The sequence below is a fragment of the Hyla sarda genome, chromosome 4 (genome assembly GCF_029499605.1).
Source record: "Hyla sarda isolate aHylSar1 chromosome 4, aHylSar1.hap1, whole genome shotgun sequence".
Lineage (NCBI taxonomy): Eukaryota > Metazoa > Chordata > Amphibia > Anura > Hylidae > Hyla > Hyla sarda.
The window spans coordinates 20,714,395-20,727,295 of NC_079192.1; the positions used below are offsets into that span (position 1 = coordinate 20,714,395).

The 12,901-nt window shown below is 40.3% G+C and overlaps 15 non-coding genes across 15 annotated transcripts; all 15 read right to left on the bottom strand.

Moving 5' to 3' along the window:
* Positions 1–456: 456 nt before the first annotated feature.
* On the bottom strand, positions 457–538 carry TRNAS-UGA (transfer RNA serine (anticodon UGA)). Its single transcript has one exon. It is a non-coding gene; the product is annotated as a tRNA-Ser (tRNA).
* A 671-nt stretch (positions 539–1,209) lies between these two features.
* On the bottom strand, positions 1,210–1,291 carry TRNAS-UGA (transfer RNA serine (anticodon UGA)). Its single transcript has one exon. It is a non-coding gene; the product is annotated as a tRNA-Ser (tRNA).
* Positions 1,292–1,962: 671 nt separating this feature from the next.
* On the bottom strand, positions 1,963–2,044 carry TRNAS-UGA (transfer RNA serine (anticodon UGA)). Its single transcript has one exon. It is a non-coding gene; the product is annotated as a tRNA-Ser (tRNA).
* Positions 2,045–2,715: 671 nt separating this feature from the next.
* On the bottom strand, positions 2,716–2,797 carry TRNAS-UGA (transfer RNA serine (anticodon UGA)). The gene has a single exon. It is a non-coding gene; the product is annotated as a tRNA-Ser (tRNA).
* Positions 2,798–3,470: 673 nt separating this feature from the next.
* Positions 3,471–3,552, bottom strand: TRNAS-UGA (transfer RNA serine (anticodon UGA)). The gene has a single exon. It is a non-coding gene; the product is annotated as a tRNA-Ser (tRNA).
* A 1,020-nt stretch (positions 3,553–4,572) lies between these two features.
* TRNAS-UGA (transfer RNA serine (anticodon UGA)) lies at positions 4,573–4,651 on the bottom strand. Its single transcript has one exon. It is a non-coding gene; the product is annotated as a tRNA-Ser (tRNA).
* A 674-nt stretch (positions 4,652–5,325) lies between these two features.
* Positions 5,326–5,407, bottom strand: TRNAS-UGA (transfer RNA serine (anticodon UGA)). Its single transcript has one exon. It is a non-coding gene; the product is annotated as a tRNA-Ser (tRNA).
* A 671-nt stretch (positions 5,408–6,078) lies between these two features.
* On the bottom strand, positions 6,079–6,160 carry TRNAS-UGA (transfer RNA serine (anticodon UGA)). The gene has a single exon. It is a non-coding gene; the product is annotated as a tRNA-Ser (tRNA).
* Positions 6,161–6,833: 673 nt separating this feature from the next.
* Positions 6,834–6,915, bottom strand: TRNAS-UGA (transfer RNA serine (anticodon UGA)). The gene has a single exon. It is a non-coding gene; the product is annotated as a tRNA-Ser (tRNA).
* Positions 6,916–7,935: 1,020 nt separating this feature from the next.
* TRNAS-UGA (transfer RNA serine (anticodon UGA)) lies at positions 7,936–8,017 on the bottom strand. The gene has a single exon. It is a non-coding gene; the product is annotated as a tRNA-Ser (tRNA).
* Positions 8,018–8,690: 673 nt separating this feature from the next.
* On the bottom strand, positions 8,691–8,772 carry TRNAS-UGA (transfer RNA serine (anticodon UGA)). The gene has a single exon. It is a non-coding gene; the product is annotated as a tRNA-Ser (tRNA).
* A 1,020-nt stretch (positions 8,773–9,792) lies between these two features.
* On the bottom strand, positions 9,793–9,871 carry TRNAS-UGA (transfer RNA serine (anticodon UGA)). Its single transcript has one exon. It is a non-coding gene; the product is annotated as a tRNA-Ser (tRNA).
* Positions 9,872–10,545: 674 nt separating this feature from the next.
* Positions 10,546–10,627, bottom strand: TRNAS-UGA (transfer RNA serine (anticodon UGA)). Its single transcript has one exon. It is a non-coding gene; the product is annotated as a tRNA-Ser (tRNA).
* Positions 10,628–11,298: 671 nt separating this feature from the next.
* Positions 11,299–11,380, bottom strand: TRNAS-UGA (transfer RNA serine (anticodon UGA)). Its single transcript has one exon. It is a non-coding gene; the product is annotated as a tRNA-Ser (tRNA).
* A 673-nt stretch (positions 11,381–12,053) lies between these two features.
* Positions 12,054–12,135, bottom strand: TRNAS-UGA (transfer RNA serine (anticodon UGA)). Its single transcript has one exon. It is a non-coding gene; the product is annotated as a tRNA-Ser (tRNA).
* Between the last annotated feature and the right edge of the window lie 766 nt (positions 12,136–12,901).

The following is a 12,901-nucleotide window of genomic DNA, read 5'->3' on the forward strand; positions in this document are numbered from 1 at the left end:
CTGTCAGGTAAACACACAGTGTTATTTTTTAGGTTTCATAAGCATAAAGTTTAGGAGATACATTTCTGGGAAAATTCCCTTAAAATATTCTACGGAGGACAGGATTTGAAGTTTGAAAGGGGGATCTCATTGGATTTCTTGTCCACTTGGCCATCACATAACTCTTTACATATTTCTTAGCATTTTAACCTGAAGGAAGAGATAGGGCAGGTCCAGAGGGTGGAAGTGAAAGGCTTTCTTTACATTACTTATACATCCCCTCACTATTGAGTTCGGGCAATCTTGCTCTCACCAGATTTCTCTCCCTCGGCGCATAAAATACACAGCTGTAAAAAGAATTTGAACCTGTGCGGGAAAACCCCATTGCAAAATTAGTGTTGTTTTACTTAGCTCTCAAAACTTCTTTTGCTTGAACTTTCAATTGCAAGGTTTAATCTTTCAAAATATAGAGCCTAGCGCTGTGAACAGGATTTGAACCTATGTGGGGAAACCCCATTGGATTTCAAGTCCATCGCCTTCACCACTCGGCCATCACAGCTTTCTCGGAAGGTGTATTTCTCCGATGTCTCTGATTTCTGCAGTGTCTCCCATGTCTACTGGGTCCTTCAGTTTAGGGCTTTAGGATTGATTGTTGGATTATGTTTCTGATTGCCTACTGAGCTTTTGGTTTGGGCTCTTTGTCACTGTCTGTTACAGTTGCCTATTGAAAGGTCAGACCTGAGGTTTCCGAGAATGAAGGAGGAAATGGATATGCTGTCAGGTAAACACACAGTGTTATTTTTTAGTTTTCATATGTATAAAGTTTAGGAGATTCATTTCTGGGAAAATTCCCATGAAATATTCTACGGAGGACAGGATTTGAAGTTTGAAAGGGGGATCTCATTGGATTTCTTGTCCACTTGGCCATCACACAACTCTTTACATATTTCTTACCATTTTAACCTGAAGGAAGAGATAGGGTAGGTCCAGAGGGTGGATGTGAAAGGCTTTCTTTACATTACTTATACATCCCCTCACTATTGAGTTCGGGCAATCTTGCTCTCACCAGATTTCTCTCCCTCGGCGCATAAAATACACCGCTGTAAACAGGATTTGAACCCGTGCGGGAAAACCCCATTGCAAAATGAGTGTTGTTTTACTTAGCTCTCAAAACTTCTTTTGCTTGAGCTTTCAATTGCAAGGTTTAATCTTTCAAAATATAGAGCCTAGCGCTGTGAACAGGATTTGAACCTATGCGGGGAGACCCCATTGGATTTCAAGTCCAACGCCTTAACCACTCGGCCATCACAGCTTTCTCGGAAGGTGCATTTCTCTGATGTCTCTGATTTCTGCAGTGTCTCCCATGTCTACTGGGTCCTTCAGTTTAGGGCTTTAGGATTGATTGTTGGATTTTGTTTCTGATTGCCTACTGAGCTTTTGGTTTGGGCTCTTTGTCACTGTCTGTTACAGTTGCCTATTGAAAGGTCAGACCTGAGGTTTCCGAGAATGAAGGAGGAAACGGATATGCTGTCAGGAAAACATACAGTGTTATTTTTTAGGTTTCATATGTATAAAGTTTAGGAGATATATTTTTGGGATAATTCCCATGAAATATTCTACGGAGGACAGGATTTGAAGTTTGAAAGGGGGATCTTATTGGATTTCTTGTCCACTTGGTCATCACATAACTCTTTACATATTTCTTACCATTTTAACCTGAAGGAAGAGATAGGGTAGGTCCAGAGGGTGGATGTGAAAGGCTTTCTTTACATTACTTATACATCCCCTCACTATTGAGTTCGGGCAATCTTGCTCTCACCAGATTTCTCTCCCTCGGCGCATAAAATACACAGCTGTAAACAGAATTTGAACCTGTGCGGGAAAACCCCATTGCAAAAGGAGTGTTGTTTTACTTAGCTCTCAAAACTTCTTTTGCTTGAACTTTCAATTGCAAGGTTTAATCTTTCAAAATATAGAACCTAGCGCTGTGAACAGGATTTGAACCTATGCGGGAAGAACCCATTGGATTTCAAGTCCAACGCCTTAACCACTCGGCCATCACAGCTTTCTCTGAAGTTGCATTTCTCTGATGTCTCTGATTTCTGTATTGTCTCCCATGTCTACTGGGTCCTTCAGTTTAGGGCTTTAGGATTGATTGTTGGATTTTGTTTCTGATTGCCTACTGAGCTTTTGGTTTGGGCTCTTTGTCACTGTCTGTTACAGTTGCCTATTGAAAGGTCAGACCTGAGGTTTCCGAGAATGAAGGAGGAAACGGATATGCTGTCAGGAAAACATACAGTGTTATTTTTTAGGTTTCATATGTATAAAGTTTAGGAGATATATTTTTGGGATAATTCCCATGAAATATTCTACGGAGGAAAGGATTTGAAGTTTGAAAGGTGGATCTTATTGGATTTCTTCTCCACTTGGTCATCACATAACTCTTTACATATTTCTTACCATTTTAACCAGAAGGAAAAGATAGGGTAGGTCCAGAGGGTGGATGTGAAAGGCTTTTTTTACATTACTTATACATCCCCTCACTATTGAGTTTGGGCAATCTTGCTCTCACCAGATTTCTCTCCCTCGGCGCATAAAATACACAGCTGTAAACAGGATTTGAACCTGTGCGGGAAAACCCTATTGCATAATGAGTGTTGTTTTACTTAGCTCTCAAAACTTCTTTTGCTTGAACTTTCAATTGCAAGGTTTAATCTTTCAAAATGAAGAGCCTAGCGCTGTGAACAGGATTTGAACCTATACGGGGAGACCCCATTGGATTTCAAGTCCAACGCCTTAACCACTCGGCCATCACAGCTTTCTCTGAAGTTGCATTTCTCTGATGTCTCTGATTTCTGCAGTGTCTCCCATGTCTACTGGGTCCTTCAGTTTAGGGCTTTAGGATTGATTGTTGGATTTTGTTTCTGATTGCCTACTGAGCTTTTGGTTTGGGCTCTTTGTCACTGTCTGTTACAGTTGCCTATTGAAAGGTCAGACCTGAGGTTTCCGAGAATGAAGGAGGAAACGGATATGCTGTCAGGAAAACATACAGTGTTATTTTTTAGGTTTCATATGTATAAAGTTTAGGAGATATATTTTTTTGGGATAATTCCCATGAAATATTCTACGGAGCACAGGATTTGAAGTTTGAAAAGGGGATCTTATTGGATTTCTTGTCCACTTGGTCATCACATAACTCTTTACATATTTCTTACCATTTTAACCAGAAGGAAGAGATAGGGTAGGTCCAGAGGGTGGATGTGAAAGGCTTTCTTTACATTACTTATACATCCCCTCACTATTGAGTTTGGGCAATCTTGCTCTCACCAGATTTCTCTCCCTCGGCGCATAAAATACACCGCTGTAAACAGGATTTGAACCCGTGCGGGAAAACCCCATTGCAAAATGAGTGTTGTTTTACTTAGCTCTCAAAACTTCTTTTGCTTGAGCTTTCAATTGCAAGGTTTAATCTTTCAAAATATAGAGCCTAGCGCTGTGAACAGGATTTGAACCTATGCGGGGAGACCCCATTGGATTTCAAGTCCAACGCCTTAACCACTCGGCCATCACAGCTTTCTCGGAAGTTGCATTTCTCTGATGTCTCTGATTTCTGCAGTGTCTCCCATGTCTACTGGGTCCTTCAGTTTAGGGCTTTAGGATTGATTGTTGGATTTTGTTTCTGATTGCCTACTGAGCTTTTGGTTTGGGCTCTTTGTCACTGTCTGTTACAGTTGCCTATTGAAAGGTCAGACCTGAGGATTCCGAGAATGAAGGAGGAAACGGATATGCTGTCAGGTAAACACACAGTGTTATTTTTTAGGTTTCATAAGCATAAAGTTTAGGAGATACATTTCTTGGAAAATTCCCATAAAATATTCTACGGAGGACAGGATTTGAAGTTTGAAAGGGGGATCTCATTGGATTTCTTGTCCACTTGGCCATCACATAACTCATTACATATTTCTTAGCATTTTAACCTGAAGGAAGAGAGGTCCAGAGGGTTGGATTTTGATTGTTGGATTTTGTTTCTGATTGCCTACTGAGCTTTTGGTTTGGGCTCTTTGTCACTGTCTGTTACAGTTGCCTATTGAAAGGTCAGACCTGAGGTTTCCGAGAATGAAGGAGGAAACGGATATGCTGTCAGGAAAACATACAGTGTTATTTTTTAGGTTTCATATGTATAAAGTTTAGGAGATATATTTTTGGGATAATTCCCATGAAATATTCTACGGAGGAAAGGATTTGAAGTTTGAAAGGGGGATCTTATTGGATTTCTTCTCCACTTGGTCATCACATAACTCTTTACATATTTCTTACCATTTTAACCAGAAGGAAAAGATAGGGTAGGTCCAGAGGGTGGATGTGAAAGGCTTTCTTTACATTACTTATACATCCCCTCACTATTGAGTTTGGGCAATCTTGCTCTCACCAGATTTCTCTCCCTCGGCGCATAAAATACACAGCTGTAAACAGGATTTGAACCTGTGCGGGAAAACCCTATTGCATAATGAGTGTTGTTTTACTTAGCTCTCAAAACTTCTTTTGCTTGAACTTTCAATTGCAAGGTTTAATCTTTCAAAATATAGAGCCTAGCATTTTTAACAGGATTTGAACCTATGCGGGGAAATCCCATTGGATTTCAAGTCCAACACCTTAACCACTCGGCCATCACAGCTTTCTCGAAAGTTGCGTGTCTCCGATGTCTCTGATTTCTGCAGTGTCTTCCATGTCTACTGGGTACTTCAGTTTAGGGCTTTAGGATTGATTGTTAGATTATGTTTCTGATTGCCTACTGAGCTTTTGGTTTGGGCTCTTTGTCACTGTCTGTTACAGTTGCCTATTGAAAGGTCAGACCTGAGGTTTCCGAGAATGAAGGAGGAAATGGATATGCTGTCAGGTAAACACACAGTGTTATTTTTTAGTTTTCATATGTATAAAGTTTAGGAGATACATTTCTGGGAAAATTCCCATGAAATATTCTACGGAGGACAGGATTTGAAGTTTGAAAGGGGGATCTCATTGGATTTCTTGTCCACTTGGCCATCACACAACTCTTTACATATTTCTTACCATTTTAACCTGAAGGAAGAGATAGGGTAGGTCCAGAGGGTGGATGTGAAAGGCTTTCTTTACATTACTTATACATCCCCTCACTATTGAGTACGTGCAATCTTGCTCTCACCAGATTTCTCTCCCTTGGCGCATAAAATACACAGCTGTAAACAGAATTTGAACCTGTGCGGGGAAACCCCATTGCAAAAGGAGTGTTGTTTTACTTAGCTCTCAAAACTTCTTTTGCTTGAACTTTCAATTGCAAGGTTTAATCTTTCAAAATATAGAACCTAGCGCTGTGAACAGGATTTGAACCTATGCGGGGAGAACCCATTGGATTTCAAGTCCAACGCCTTAACCACTCGGCCATCACAGCTTTCTCTGAAGTTGCATTTCTCTGATGTCTCTGATTTCTGTATTGTCTCCCATGTCTACTGGGTCCTTCAGTTTAGGGCTTTAGGATTGATTGTTGGATTTTGTTTCTGATTGCCTACTGAGCTTTTGGTTTGGGCTCTTTGTCACTGTCTGTTACAGTTGCCTATTGAAAGGTCAGACCTGAGGTTTCCGAGAATGAAGGAGGAAACGGATATGCTGTCAGGAAAACATACAGTGTTATTTTTTAGGTTTCATATGTATAAAGTTTAGGAGATATATTTTTGGGATAATTCCCATGAAATATTCTACGGAGGAAAGGATTTGAAGTTTGAAAGGTGGATCTTATTGGATTTCTTCTCCACTTGGTCATCACATAACTCTTTACATATTTCTTACCATTTTAACCAGAAGGAAAAGATAGGGTACGTCCAGAGGGTGGATGTGAAAGGCTTTCTTTACATTACTTATACATCCCCTCACTATTGAGTTTGGGCAATCTTGCTCTCACCAGATTTCTCTCCCTCGGCGCATAAAATACACAGCTGTAAACAGGATTTGAACCTGTGCGGGAAAACCCTATTGCATAATGAGTGTTGTTTTACTTAGCTCTCAAAACTTCTTTTGCTTGAACTTTCAATTGCAAGGTTTAATCTTTCAAAATGAAGAGCCTAGCGCTGTGAACAGGATTTGAACCTATACGGGGAGACCCCATTGGATTTCAAGTCCAACGCCTTAACCACTCGGCCATCACAGCTTTCTCAGAAGTTGCATTTCTCTGATGTCTCTGATTTCTGCAGTGTCTCCCATGTCTACTGGGTCCTTCAGTTTAGGGCTTTAGGATTGATTGTTGGATTTTGTTTCTGATTGCCTACTGAGCTTTTGGTTTGGGCTCTTTGTCACTGTCTGTTACAGTTGCCTATTGAAAGGTCAGACCTGAGGTTTCCGAGAATGAAGGAGGAAACGGATATGCTGTCAGGAAAACATACAGTGTTATTTTTTAGGTTTCATATGTATAAAGTTTAGGAGATATATTTTTTTGGGATAATTCCCATGAAATATTCTACGGAGCACAGGATTTGAAGTTTGAAAAGGGGATCTTATTGGATTTCTTGTCCACTTGGTCATCACATAACTCTTTACATATTTCTTACCATTTTAACCAGAAGGAAGAGATAGGGTAGGTCCAGAGGGTGGATGTGAAAGGCTTTCTTTACATTACTTATACATCCCCTCACTATTGAGTTTGGGCAATCTTGCTCTCACCAGATTTCTCTCCCTCGGCGCATAAAATACACCGCTGTAAACAGGATTTGAACCCGTGCGGGAAAACCCCATTGCAAAATGAGTGTTGTTTTACTTAGCTCTCAAAACTTCTTTTGCTTGAGCTTTCAATTGCAAGGTTTAATCTTTCAAAATATAGAGCCTAGCGCTGTGAACAGGATTTGAACCTATGCGGGGAGACCCCATTGGATTTCAAGTCCAACGCCTTAACCACTCGGCCATCACAGCTTTCTCGGAAGTTGCATTTCTCTGATGTCTCTGATTTCTGCAGTGTCTCCCATGTCTACTGGGTCCTTCAGTTTAGGGCTTTAGGATTGATTGTTGGATTTTGTTTCTGATTGCCTACTGAGCTTTTGGTTTGGGCTCTTTGTCACTGTCTGTTACAGTTGCCTATTGAAAGGTCAGACCTGAGGATTCCGAGAATGAAGGAGGAAACGGATATGCTGTCAGGTAAACACACAGTGTTATTTTTTAGGTTTCATAAGCATAAAGTTTAGGAGATACATTTCTTGGAAAATTCCCATAAAATATTCTACGGAGGACAGGATTTGAAGTTTGAAAGGGGGATCTCATTGGATTTCTTGTCCACTTGGCCATCACATAACTCATTACATATTTCTTAGCATTTTAACCTGAAGGAAGAGAGGTCCAGAGGGTTGGATTTTGATTGTTGGATTTTGTTTCTGATTGCCTACTGAGCTTTTGGTTTGGGCTCTTTGTCACTGTCTGTTACAGTTGCCTATTGAAAGGTCAGACCTGAGGTTTCCGAGAATGAAGGAGGAAACGGATATGCTGTCAGGAAAACATACAGTGTTATTTTTTAGGTTTCATATGTATAAAGTTTAGGAGATATATTTTTGGGATAATTCCCATGAAATATTCTACGGAGGAAAGGATTTGAAGTTTGAAAGGGGGATCTTATTGGATTTCTTCTCCACTTGGTCATCACATAACTCTTTACATATTTCTTACCATTTTAACCAGAAGGAAAAGATAGGGTAGGTCCAGAGGGTGGATGTGAAAGGCTTTCTTTACATTACTTATACATCCCCTCACTATTGAGTTTGGGCAATCTTGCTCTCACCAGATTTCTCTCCCTCGGCGCATAAAATACACAGCTGTAAACAGGATTTGAACCTGTGCGGGAAAACCCTATTGCATAATGAGTGTTGTTTTACTTAGCTCTCAAAACTTCTTTTGCTTGAACTTTCAATTGCAAGGTTTAATCTTTCAAAATGAAGAGCCTAGCGCTGTGAACAGGATTTGAACCTATACGGGGAGACCCCATTGGATTTCAAGTCCAACGCCTTAACCACTCGGCCATCACAGCTTTCTCTGAAGTTGCATTTCTCTGATGTCTCTGATTTCTGCAGTGTCTCCCATGTCTACTGGGTCCTTCAGTTTAGGGCTTTAGGATTGATTGTTGGATTTTGTTTCTGATTGCCTACTGAGCTTTTGGTTTGGGCTCTTTGTCACTGTCTGTTACAGTTGCCTATTGAAAGGTCAGACCTGAGGTTTCCGAGAATGAAGGAGGAAACGGATATGCTGTCAGGAAAACATACAGTGTTATTTTTTAGGTTTCATATGTATAAAGTTTAGGAGATATATTTTTTTGGGATAATTCCCATGAAATATTCTACGGAGCACAGGATTTGAAGTTTGAAAAGGGGATCTTATTGGATTTCTTGTCCACTTGGTCATCACATAACTCTTTACATATTTCTTACCATTTTAACCAGAAGGAAGAGATAGGGTAGGTCCAGAGGGTGGATGTGAAAGGCTTTCTTTACATTACTTATACATCCCCTCACTATTGAGTTTGGGCAATCTTGCTCTCACCAGATTTCTCTCCCTCGGCGCATAAAATACACCGCTGTAAACAGGATTTGAACCCGTGCGGGAAAACCCCATTGCAAAATGAGTGTTGTTTTACTTAGCTCTCAAAACTTCTTTTGCTTGAGCTTTCAATTGCAAGGTTTAATCTTTCAAAATATAGAGCCTAGCGCTGTGAACAGGATTTGAACCTATGCGGGGAGACCCCATTGGATTTCAAGTCCAACGCCTTAACCACTCGGCCATCACAGCTTTCTCGGAAGTTGCATTTCTCTGATGTCTCTGATTTCTGCAGTGTCTCCCATGTCTACTGGGTCCTTCAGTTTAGGGCTTTAGGATTGATTGTTGGATTTTGTTTCTGATTGCCTACTGAGCTTTTGGTTTGGGCTCTTTGTCACTGTCTGTTACAGTTGCCTATTGAAAGGTCAGACCTGAGGATTCCGAGAATGAAGGAGGAAACGGATATGCTGTCAGGTAAACACACAGTGTTATTTTTTAGGTTTCATAAGCATAAAGTTTAGGAGATACATTTCTTGGAAAATTCCCATAAAATATTCTACGGAGGACAGGATTTGAAGTTTGAAAGGGGGATCTCATTGGATTTCTTGTCCACTTGGCCATCACATAACTCATTACATATTTCTTAGCATTTTAACCTGAAGGAAGAGAGGTCCAGAGGGTTGGATTTTGATTGTTGGATTTTGTTTCTGATTGCCTACTGAGCTTTTGGTTTGGGCTCTTTGTCACTGTCTGTTACAGTTGCCTATTGAAAGGTCAGACCTGAGGTTTCCGAGAATGAAGGAGGAAACGGATATGCTGTCAGGAAAACATACAGTGTTATTTTTTAGGTTTCATATGTATAAAGTTTAGGAGATATATTTTTGGGATAATTCCCATGAAATATTCTACGGAGGAAAGGATTTGAAGTTTGAAAGGGGGATCTTATTGGATTTCTTCTCCACTTGGTCATCACATAACTCTTTACATATTTCTTACCATTTTAACCAGAAGGAAAAGATAGGGTAGGTCCAGAGGGTGGATGTGAAAGGCTTTCTTTACATTACTTATACATCCCCTCACTATTGAGTTTGGGCAATCTTGCTCTCACCAGATTTCTCTCCCTCGGCGCATAAAATACACAGCTGTAAACAGGATTTGAACCTGTGCGGGAAAACCCTATTGCATAATGAGTGTTGTTTTACTTAGCTCTCAAAACTTCTTTTGCTTGAACTTTCAATTGCAAGGTTTAATCTTTCAAAATATAGAGCCTAGCATTTTTAACAGGATTTGAACCTATGCGGGGAAATCCCATTGGATTTCAAGTCCAACACCTTAACCACTCGGCCATCACAGCTTTCTCGAAAGTTGCGTGTCTCCGATGTCTCTGATTTCTGCAGTGTCTTCCATGTCTACTGGGTACTTCAGTTTAGGGCTTTAGGATTGATTGTTAGATTATGTTTCTGATTGCCTACTGAGCTTTTGGTTTGGGCTCTTTGTCACTGTCTGTTACAGTTGCCTATTGAAAGGTCAGACCTGAGGTTTCCGAGAATGAAGGAGGAAATGGATATGCTGTCAGGTAAACACACAGTGTTATTTTTTAGTTTTCATATGTATAAAGTTTAGGAGATACATTTCTGGGAAAATTCCCATGAAATATTCTACGGAGGACAGGATTTGAAGTTTGAAAGGGGGATCTCATTGGATTTCTTGTCCACTTGGCCATCACACAACTCTTTACATATTTCTTACCATTTTAACCTGAAGGAAGAGATAGGGTAGGTCCAGAGGGTGGATGTGAAAGGCTTTCTTTACATTACTTATACATCCCCTCACTATTGAGTACGTGCAATCTTGCTCTCACCAGATTTCTCTCCCTTGGCGCATAAAATACACAGCTGTAAACAGAATTTGAACCTGTGCGGGGAAACCCCATTGCAAAAGGAGTGTTGTTTTACTTAGCTCTCAAAACTTCTTTTGCTTGAACTTTCAATTGCAAGGTTTAATCTTTCAAAATATAGAGCCTAGCGCTGTGAACAGGATTTGAACCTATGTGGGGAGACCCCACTAGATTTCAAGTCCAACACCTTAACCACTCGGCCATCACAGCTTTCTCGGAAGTTACATTTCTCTGATGTCTCTGATTTCTGTATTGTCTCCCATGTCTACTGGGTCCTTCAGTTTAGGGCTTTAGGATTGATTGTTGGATTTTGTTTCTGATTGCCTACTGAGCTTTTGGTTTGGGCTCTTTGTCACTGTCTGTTACAGTTGCCTATTGAAAGGTCAGACCTGAGGTTTCCGAGAATGAAGGAGGAAACGGATATGCTGTCAGGAAAACATACAGTGTTATTTTTTAGGTTTCATATGTATAAAGTTTAGGAGATATATTTTTGGGATAATTCCCATGAAATATTCTACGGAGGAAAGGATTTGAAGTTTGAAAGGTGGATCTTATTGGATTTCTTCTCCACTTGGTCATCACATAACTCTTTACATATTTCTTACCATTTTAACCAGAAGGAAAAGATAGGGTAGGTCCAGAGGGTGGATGTGAAAGGCTTTCTTTACATTACTTATACATCCCCTCACTATTGAGTTTGGGCAATCTTGCTCTCACCAGATTTCTCTCCCTCGGCGCATAAAATACACAGCTGTAAACAGGATTTGAACCTGTGCGGGAAAACCCTATTGCATAATGAGTGTTGTTTTACTTAGCTCTCAAAACTTCTTTTGCTTGAACTTTCAATTGCAAGGTTTAATCTTTCAAAATGAAGAGCCTAGCGCTGTGAACAGGATTTGAACCTATACGGGGAGACCCCATTGGATTTCAAGTCCAACGCCTTAACCACTCGGCCATCACAGCTTTCTCTGAAGTTGCATTTCTCTGATGTCTCTGATTTCTGCAGTGTCTCCCATGTCTACTGGGTCCTTCAGTTTAGGGCTTTAGGATTGATTGTTGGATTTTGTTTCTGATTGCCTACTGAGCTTTTGGTTTGGGCTCTTTGTCACTGTCTGTTACAGTTGCCTATTGAAAGGTCAGACCTGAGGTTTCCGAGAATGAAGGAGGAAACGGATATGCTGTCAGGAAAACATACAGTGTTATTTTTTAGGTTTCATATGTATAAAGTTTAGGAGATATATTTTTTTGGGATAATTCCCATGAAATATTCTACGGAGCACAGGATTTGAAGTTTGAAAAGGGGATCTTATTGGATTTCTTGTCCACTTGGTCATCACATAACTCTTTACATATTTCTTACCATTTTAACCAGAAGGAAGAGATAGGGTAGGTCCAGAGGGTGGATGTGAAAGGCTTTCTTTACATTACTTATACATCCCCTCACTATTGAGTTTGGGCAATCTTGCTCTCACCAGATTTCTCTCCCTCGGCGCATAAAATACACCGCTGTAAACAGGATTTGAACCCGTGCGGGAAAACCCCATTGCAAAATGAGTGTTGTTTTACTTAGCTCTCAAAACTTCTTTTGCTTGAGCTTTCAATTGCAAGGTTTAATCTTTCAAAATATAGAGCCTAGCGCTGTGAACAGGATTTGAACCTATGCGGGGAGACCCCATTGGATTTCAAGTCCAACGCCTTAACCACTCGGCCATCACAGCTTTCTCGGAAGTTGCATTTCTCTGATGTCTCTGATTTCTGCAGTGTCTCCCATGTCTACTGGGTCCTTCAGTTTAGGGCTTTAGGATTGATTGTTGGATTTTGTTTCTGATTGCCTACTGAGCTTTTGGTTTGGGCTCTTTGTCACTGTCTGTTACAGTTGCCTATTGAAAGGTCAGACCTGAGGATTCCGAGAATGAAGGAGGAAACGGATATGCTGTCAGGTAAACACACAGTGTTATTTTTTAGGTTTCATAAGCATAAAGTTTAGGAGATACATTTCTTGGAAAATTCCCATAAAATATTCTACGGAGGACAGGATTTGAAGTTTGAAAGGGGGATCTCATTGGATTTCTTGTCCACTTGGCCATCACATAACTCATTACATATTTCTTAGCATTTTAACCTGAAGGAAGAGAGGTCCAGAGGGTTGGATTTTGATTGTTGGATTTTGTTTCTGATTGCCTACTGAGCTTTTGGTTTGGGCTCTTTGTCACTGTCTGTTACAGTTGCCTATTGAAAGGTCAGACCTGAGGTTTCCGAGAATGAAGGAGGAAACGGATATGCTGTCAGGAAAACATACAGTGTTATTTTTTAGGTTTCATATGTATAAAGTTTAGGAGATATATTTTTGGGATAATTCCCATGAAATATTCTACGGAGGAAAGGATTTGAAGTTTGAAAGGGGGATCTTATTGGATTTCTTCTCCACTTGGTCATCACATAACTCTTTACATATTTCTTACCATTTTAACCAGAAGGAAAAGA